Raw genomic sequence first — 7,951 nt, forward strand, 5'->3', positions numbered from 1 at the left:
GAGAGAGAGAGAGAGAGAGAGAGAGCATGAGCAGGGGAGGAGCAGAGAGACAGAGGGAGACACAGAATCCAAAGCAGGCTCCAGGCTCTGAGCTGTCAGCACAGAGCCCGACATGGGGCTCGAATTCACAGACCGCAAGATCATGACGTGAGCTGAAGTCAGACGCTCAACCGCCTGAGCCACCCAGGCACCCCATCTTCCTCCTAAGTACTTAGAGTAATGATACCTCATATTTTTCCCATGCTTTCCCATTTATGAAGCACTTCCTTGTGCATTCTCTCACTTCGGTTATCACAACAGCCTTTGAGACGGCTATTTCCCCCCATTTTGTTTTATTTCTTCTAATGTTTATTTATTTTTGAAAGAGCGAGAGAGACAGAGCATGAGTGGGGGAGGAGCCGAGAGAGAAGGAGACACAGAATCTGAAGCAAGCTCCAGGCTCCAAGCTGTCAGCACAGAGCCCAATGTGGGACTTGATCATGACCTGAGCCCAAGCCGGACGCTTAACCGACTAAGCCACCCATGTGCCCCTATTTTCCCCCATTTTAAAGATGGGAAAGCTGAGGCTCAGAGGCACAGAGTTGACTTGCCCTAGATCATGCAGCCAGTAGTGGAGAGATGAGACTCAAGTCTGAGTGACTCTTCGGCAAGGACTTCCACCCCACCTTGCTCTGCCCATCAGCACCTCTGTTCTCAGATCTACCCAGACTTCCTGCTTACAAACACCAGGTTTCCCTGACTTCGGGCATTTCTGTGTCCTTCGGGAAGTGACCTACACAAGGTCCCATGGCTTAATAAACCAAAGCTGAAATAGAACCCACATCTTCTGAATTTCCAGTCTGGCACTATTTCCTCCACAACCTTTTATCTTGTTGGCCCGATTCCAATTTAGATGCATTAAAGACTTTTTTGTTTTTCCCACTGAATTAAGGGAACCAAAGCATTGCATCAAGAATTAGGATATTATAGCATGGGTGAAGAACATACAGACACAGGCAAGAAGGTTCCAATTCATATTCCACTGCTATAACCGTAGTGCCTATCACTCAAGTCACTTATCTTACACTGTAGAGTTCAGACCCCAACCCATTCCATCTTCAGGAAGATGGCCCCCTCTAGAATCTGCAAGGTGGGAGAAACCAATGATAAGCCCTTGCTGTGGAGAAAAGGGACGGGCAGCTGTTGAGAGTCCTCACTCCAGTTACCTGAGTCCTTCAGGAGCCCCCAGGACTCTGCCTTCAGGTCTCCTTCCTCCACCACCCCTCCCTGGACAATCTCCTGATGCAGTTATTTTAAGAAAAATTCCACAAGGCAAAAACCTCACAGGATCACTGATATTTGAAGGTTTGGTTCTTCCTGCCTCCCAATGGAGACTGGTTTTGAGGTTGTTTTGCTGAATCACTAGGCAAAGAGTAAATAAATAAATGGAGGAAGGAAATCTTGCTCAAAAGGAATTCTGTTGGTTCTCCAAAAAAACAAAGCATCTGTCATCATCAAAGGAATCTGTAGGACCTAGCCTCTCTGGGACTAGACTTCATCCTAGGGGTTCTGAGGCACCCCCACCAGAGAAGAACTTGTCCAGCCCCTCTCAGCAGTGCTCAAAAATGATGCCAACCCTCAAGGGCAAACTGGCTACATCCCAAGGCCTCTGGATGGCCTGACCTTGCTCTTGTCCTCTGTCCCCCACCAACGTAGGAGAAGAACCAGGAGTGAACTGCCCCTAGGGCCTGATATTCTGTGAATGTGCTGCCTTTCCTTTGGGGGTCACCACCTCTTCTGGTGCATGTGGCTTCCACCATCCACCCCTAGACTCTAGCTCATGTTTTGTTACTTCTCTGGACGCCTCACCCCCATAAAGATAAAAGGAGAGCTCTTGATAATCCATTAGTCTAAGCGCATCATCTTGCTGCCATGGAGACCAGGGCCAGGAGAGCAGCAGCTGACCCTGGGACACATAGCACCTTGTCTGCAAAGTCAAAGTAGGAATTGAAGACAGAGAGTCAGTGGACCCCACCATCTAGAGGCTGGCAGAGCCGCCATACTCTTGATGGGAGAACTGGCTGGGCCTCCCTGTCCCCTGGGAGCTCCCAGAGTTCCTGCTGGAATGAAAGAGTAGGGAGGTGAGAGATTGAGAGAATCACTCAAGGAGAACCCTCGCAGCCACCTGACCAGTTTTGAAGTCTCCTGGTTCATCACTGGTGGATAGAGTCTAATTAGAGCATCTCACTGAGAATCTTTTGCCCTGCTTGAGATCTTTCATTGCCTTAGTCCCAGTCCATCCCCAATATCCCTGGCATTCAAGGCCTTCTGACATGTTCCCCATCTTCTCTCCCAGTCCATCTTAACTCTGTGCCTCTGAACCAGTGGTGGGGAGCAGAGGAACCCCACTCTGTGCCTGGTAAATCCCAGGAGCTGGGTAGTGGGAAGTGGGCAGGCTGGGTGGACATATCCACGGAGCTCTACATGAGCCTCTGTCAAGCTGCCCCACTGTGATAGAAGGAAAGCCAGCTCAAGGAGGCACCACCCCACACTCACTCTAAGACCCGGGGCAAGTCACTCACCATCTCTGAGCCCCGGTCCCTCGTGTGTGGGACATTGCTCCCCACCTCATCCCAACTTAAGATCTAATGGCATAACTTAGGGGAAAATACAACTTCTGGTATGTAGGATGTGCTCAGTAAATGTTTGCTTCTCTCCTTCACCTGAACAACAGGGTGGAGGAGTAGAATGGAGGGAGCTCACTCTCCTGGAATGTTTGGAGGGCCTCGGGGATGTGCAAGGCACTGGCCTGTGGTGGGCATGTGTGGGTGGCAACGTGGCTCCTCACCACCACCTCTGTCTAGACAAGAGCCTCAGAATTGCTGAGTCTCAAGGTTGAAAGGAACCACCTATCCAAAAGGTCAAGTAGTCTAGTCAGATGCTGATTTGAAAACAGTCATCTGTTACCTTTTCCATGATCCAGAATTTCATCCCAGCCAGATCATAGCAGGACTTTGATTTTTATTGTCAACTAATTGTTGTTGAGCTCATTCTACACATCTCCAGGCTTTCCCCTCTTTGTTCATTTAATCTTCTCAAATTGAAGCCCCACAGTATGACCAGCATTTCACTGTGAGGGCATTGAGGAAAGTTAAAAAATGTTCCCAAAGTCACACAGCTAATAATTTCATTGCACAGATATTTGTTGATCAGCCAGTATGTACCAGATAGACCTGGAAACACAGCAGCAAGCAGTGTAACCTGGATTCCTAACTGATTCTGGATCTTTCTGCCTTCTTTTGCTTGCAGCCTTTTCCATCCAGATGCCACAGCTAACTCCAGGGCTTGAATACCTTAGAAAGATATTAAGAGGTTGGGATATAATCTTTGAGTAAACCTTAAAAATATGATCATTGGTTCTCCACGGGGGCAGTACTGTCCCTCAGGATGCAGTTTGGAAACTTTGGGTTGGCCCTTACTGGGAGGGTGCAGGGATGTGCCTGGGACAGTCCTGTACCCCACAGGGCCATTGACTATCCCACCAGACACCACACAGATGAAAACCCATTTATAATAATCTAAGCCTAGGACTGAACTCCACATTATTTTGCACACAAAGCATTTCAACAGGGAGCAGTTTTAATATATGCTCCCCTGCAAATGCAACCACCATGTAAATTCAGGGCAGACTTCACTTTGTGTTGTTGGAATCTTACCAAGAGTTGTTTCAACAAATCATATCACCAATGGCAACCCCACTCCTGGCCTTTGAGTTGCTAATGAAACATCCAAATCAGTCCACATTTGTAGATGTTAAGATCATGGCTATTTTATGCATAAATGCAAGCATCAGACTATTTCATTATGTCTTCCAGTGTAGTCACAGGAGAGTGTTTATAAATGGAAACATGTTATTTTATTATAAATTATTTTTATTTAATTTTTATTAGGAATCATTTCTCCTTTATTTCTCATATTATATTTAGGGCACCCTATTAATTTTTTTTTTTTTATTGTGCATGTAGGTTAACCAGGAATTTCATTTCCACATAGTAAAAGGGCATTACACAACATTTGTTAAAGAAACAGCATGGGTCTGAGAAGGTGGGGGTGGCATGCTACAGTGAGAGAAGGGTTACTACCTGCAACAGAAGGGCCATGAGCCCTTCCTTGCCACTCTGTCACTCCATCATTCCATCAAGGACAGAATGGCAGCTGTGCTTCCAGAACTTGGAGTAGACTTGGGCATGATTACCTGGCCTTGAAAGCTGTCTGTTGTTAATGTATATAACTGAATGGAAAGGGCAGAGATTGCTGTCAAAAGACATGAACCTGAATCTTGGTTCTGCTAGTTCCTGAAAATGAAACCAACCAAAACCTCCCTGGCCTTTGTTCCTACATGATAGAGGGAGTACTTTGAACCAGGATGAAGGTATCTTGTGGTATAACATTCCAGGGCTCCAGGATCAGTCTTTGAGGGCTCTCAAGGTTCCTTATGCTTCTGGAAGAATGCATCAGTACAGTGGGTCTGGGGGCAGAGGTGGGGTGGAAGTGATAAGACATCTACCAGGTTTGAACCTGGATATGCCACCTTTGGGAAATGCCAAAATGACCTGTGGTATTTTATTTCTCTCTTAGCTTTAGTCTCAGTAAAATGGGAATTAGAATGGTCTTACCTTTTGGGGGTTAAGATGACAGTTGGGGTGGTAACAAATAAAATCTGCAATGGGTGCTGGAGCTCAGTAGTTCTCTGTAAATGTTAGATGTCAGTTCCCTTCCTCCAACCTCCACACCTTCCTCAGCCTCCCCAGACCAGTTCCCAACCTCTGCCCCCTGCACTGTTCTTCTGTCCCTCCCATCCCAGGATAGGGCTGGGAAGGGAAGGGAGTGGAATTGTGCTGAGTCTCCATCTTGTCCCTGCACAGAGAGCAAAGGTTAGAAGTCCCCCCACACTAGGGAGTTTCCACTTCCCTCTCTGGCCAGCTGTGGGGTCAATGGGGAGAAAAGTGACTAAGATAGGGAGAATTTCTGGAGTCCCTCTGGCCCTGATTCAAGACCTCACCCACTGGGAAAAGCAGAGGAAAGTAGTTTCTCAGCCTGGAGATTCTGGACAAGGGGTTGGCCGATAAGAAATGGAGACTCTCACCTCCCTTTTAGCCAATGTTCAAGGTGCAAGGCATCGAGGTGTAAAACTGTATTGTATGCTCAGAGAATGTTTGAGAACTTGCTGGAATGTATAATGTAGATGCAAAGGGGGAAGGGAGATTCAGGTGGAAGAGCTGAGACAGGCCAGATATAGAAGAACCTTGTTTGGTCAGAGCTGGAATCTTCACATGGCAGGAGGTGTGTGGCAGCAGAGGATGGCTCAGTTGGCCATCTGGAACTGGGGGGAAACTAAACTGTATGGAAGGGGAAAGAAACACAGCCACCTTCCCCAGACAGCCCCTCTCCCACAGTGCTCCCTAGAGGGCATCCTTGGCAGCAAGACCTTCAGACAGGAGCTCCTCCTTACCCAAGCCAGCTCTGGAAGACTTGTTCCCGTGGAGGTATGAGTGATTCGAGCCAGCTCCTCCAGAAGCCACTTTATTTCAACAGGCACCAAAACTTTCTTCCAGGGGACTGGTTTTCCAACTATGCCATGCCCTGGGGAAGCATCTCAGGACAAAGGGGAGGTTGAACCGACAGGCCCTGATCCTCTGACCCAAATCACATTGGACATTGGTGACTCAGACCTGAGGAGACAATGGTGCTCACAGGGGCCCACCTTTCAGCAGAGACCAACAATCAAAGAAGGCCATGAGCAACTCCAGGCAAGGATATGGACCTGAGGTGTCTGGGAGTAGGAGGGGCACTTCTGCCAGCCCAGGGAGGTGGGGGTGTTGAGGTGGTGAGGAAGAGAAGGAGGTGAAGTTGAGAAAAGCCTGGAGGAACAAAAGGGGATCAGCTGGTTAGAGAAGAGGTGAGGAGGCCATTCCAGGCAGAGGGAGCTGCTCACGCAAAGCCCTGGAGGTATGGCTCACCACCACGGTCTAGGGGCTTCAGGTGGCTACAGAAAAGTATAGGGATGGAAAGAACTGTGTTGGAGTTAGGCGTGTCTGTGTTCAAGTCACTGCTCTGCAGCCCAACACCTCTGTGAGCCTCAGTTTCTCACCTGTAAAACGGGGATGATTCCTTATCAGAGTGTCCATGAAGACAGGCTCCGTGTCGCTCTTGTTTGCCCAAGGCCTAGAACAATGCCTGGACCAGGATGATCCCTCAGTCTGTGTTTGCTGAATGGATGAAGAACATAATGCCTGTGAAGTGTCTGGCATAAAATAGATGTTCAAGAATAACGATGTCTTTGAAGTTGGGGTCATAGAGCATAAGGTTGTAGATAAGAATGGTAAGGTGGTGAGGACCTTGGATGCCAGTGATCCAGACTTTTTTGGTAAGCAGTAGGGGCAATGGAGGATCTGATGGGCCCCAGGGTCACTAGTCATAAGCCCCTGTTGGGGAGTCTGATTGTGCCTGAGGCCCTCCCTGAAGTGGAGCCAACCCTTCCCAAGACCCTTCCCCTGGGAAGCTCTCCATGATTCATTGTCACAGGGTGGTCAGGGTCTTCCAGAAGCTCCTCTGGAGACAGCCTGACTCAGGGATTGGGAATTTCTGGATGTGATCAAATACTAACCCCTGGGGTTGGTCCTGCTGCCTGACTTGAATGTCACACACCGGCAGGACCCATAACCTTTGACCCTTCCATGCACTCTGACCTATTGACCCTGCCTGGCTCTAATGTTTGGTTTGCTTTGCAGAAGGGAGGGCTTAGGCTGAGATGGAGCAGGGCAGTGCTGCCCCCTATAGCATGTCTTACTCAGGGGTCCAGAGGCTCCTGTTGGCCTCAGCTGGAGGTTCTGGGACTAGGCTCACCACCACCATAAGGAAATCCGTGTTGTTCAGGGCTTAAACAGCCCTAATTCCGGGGAAGGCCATGACTTTCCCCAGAGTTCGCAACTTCTCCCTTGAGTCCTGGGGCTTTGGCTCACCTCCCTTCATATCTCTGCTCCCCCCTCTACCCCTCTGTCAGCAAAGCCAGCTCGTGCACTTCCTACAGCATCCACTGCCCCTGGCACATCAGCCATGCCCGTGTCATCTCTGTCTCAGACCCTGTTCTAGATGCAGAAGAGATTGACAATGGAATCAGGACTCCAGAAGGAATATAAATTATTAGGCAACGGTACTGACTGCTTGGCTGTCTGTAAGCTAGGAATAATAGAGCACTTCTGAAGGTTGCCGTGAGGATTAAGTGAGACAATGAAATACTGGGAAGAGATAGTGGAGAGCTAACACATGGCAAGCACTCAGTAAAAAGACAGGTAGTAGTAATAGTAGTAGTAGTATTTGAAATAGTAGAAGAGGCAGCCACAGCAGTAATGGTGGTGGTGGTGGTGGTGGTGGTGGTAGTAGTAGTAGTAGCAGTGATGGTGGTGGTAGTAGTAGTAGCAGTAGTGGTGGTGGTGGTGGTGGTAGTAGTAGTAGTAGTAAGTAGTAGCAGCAGCAGTGATGTTGGTGGTGGTAGTAGTAGCAGTGACGGTGGTGGTAGTAGTAGTAGTAGTAGAGGTGATTTTGGTGGTAGTAGTAGTAGCAGTAGTGGTGGTGGTAGTAGTAGTAGTAACAGTGACGGTGGTGGTGGTAGTAGTAGCTCCATAGTTTTGCCTTTCCCAGAATATCATATAGTCAGAATCATTCTGTATGTCGCTTTTTCAGACTGGCTTCTTTCACTTAGTAATATGCATTTAAGGTTCCTCATCTTTTCATGGCTTGATAGTTCATTTCTTTTTAGCACTGAATAATATTCCATTGTCTGTATGTATCACAATTTATTTATCCGTTCACCTCCTGAGGGAGATCTTGATTGCTTCTAAGTTTTGGCAGTTATAGATAAAGCTGCAATCTGTGCAGGTTTTGGAGTAAACCTAAGTTTTCAACTCCTTTG

General features: G+C 48.1%; 1 protein-coding gene and 1 long non-coding RNA gene across 3 annotated transcripts in view; one reads left to right on the forward strand and one right to left on the reverse strand.

The window, feature by feature from the left end:
* Positions 1 to 7,951, forward strand: part of SYN3 (synapsin III) — a 467,188-nt gene that overhangs the window by 252,588 nt on the left and 206,649 nt on the right. The window lies entirely within an intron of this gene.
* On the reverse strand, positions 2,981 to 3,516 carry LOC147578927 (uncharacterized). Its single transcript, XR_015253350.1, has 2 exons — positions 3,204 to 3,516; positions 2,981 to 3,109 (listed from the first exon to the last, which is right to left on the reverse strand). It is a non-coding gene; the product is annotated as an uncharacterized LOC147578927 (long non-coding RNA).

Source organism: Puma concolor, chromosome B4 (assembly GCF_028749965.1).
Source record: "Puma concolor isolate L17-30 chromosome B4, mPumCon1.1.hap2, whole genome shotgun sequence".
NCBI lineage: Eukaryota > Metazoa > Chordata > Mammalia > Carnivora > Felidae > Puma > Puma concolor.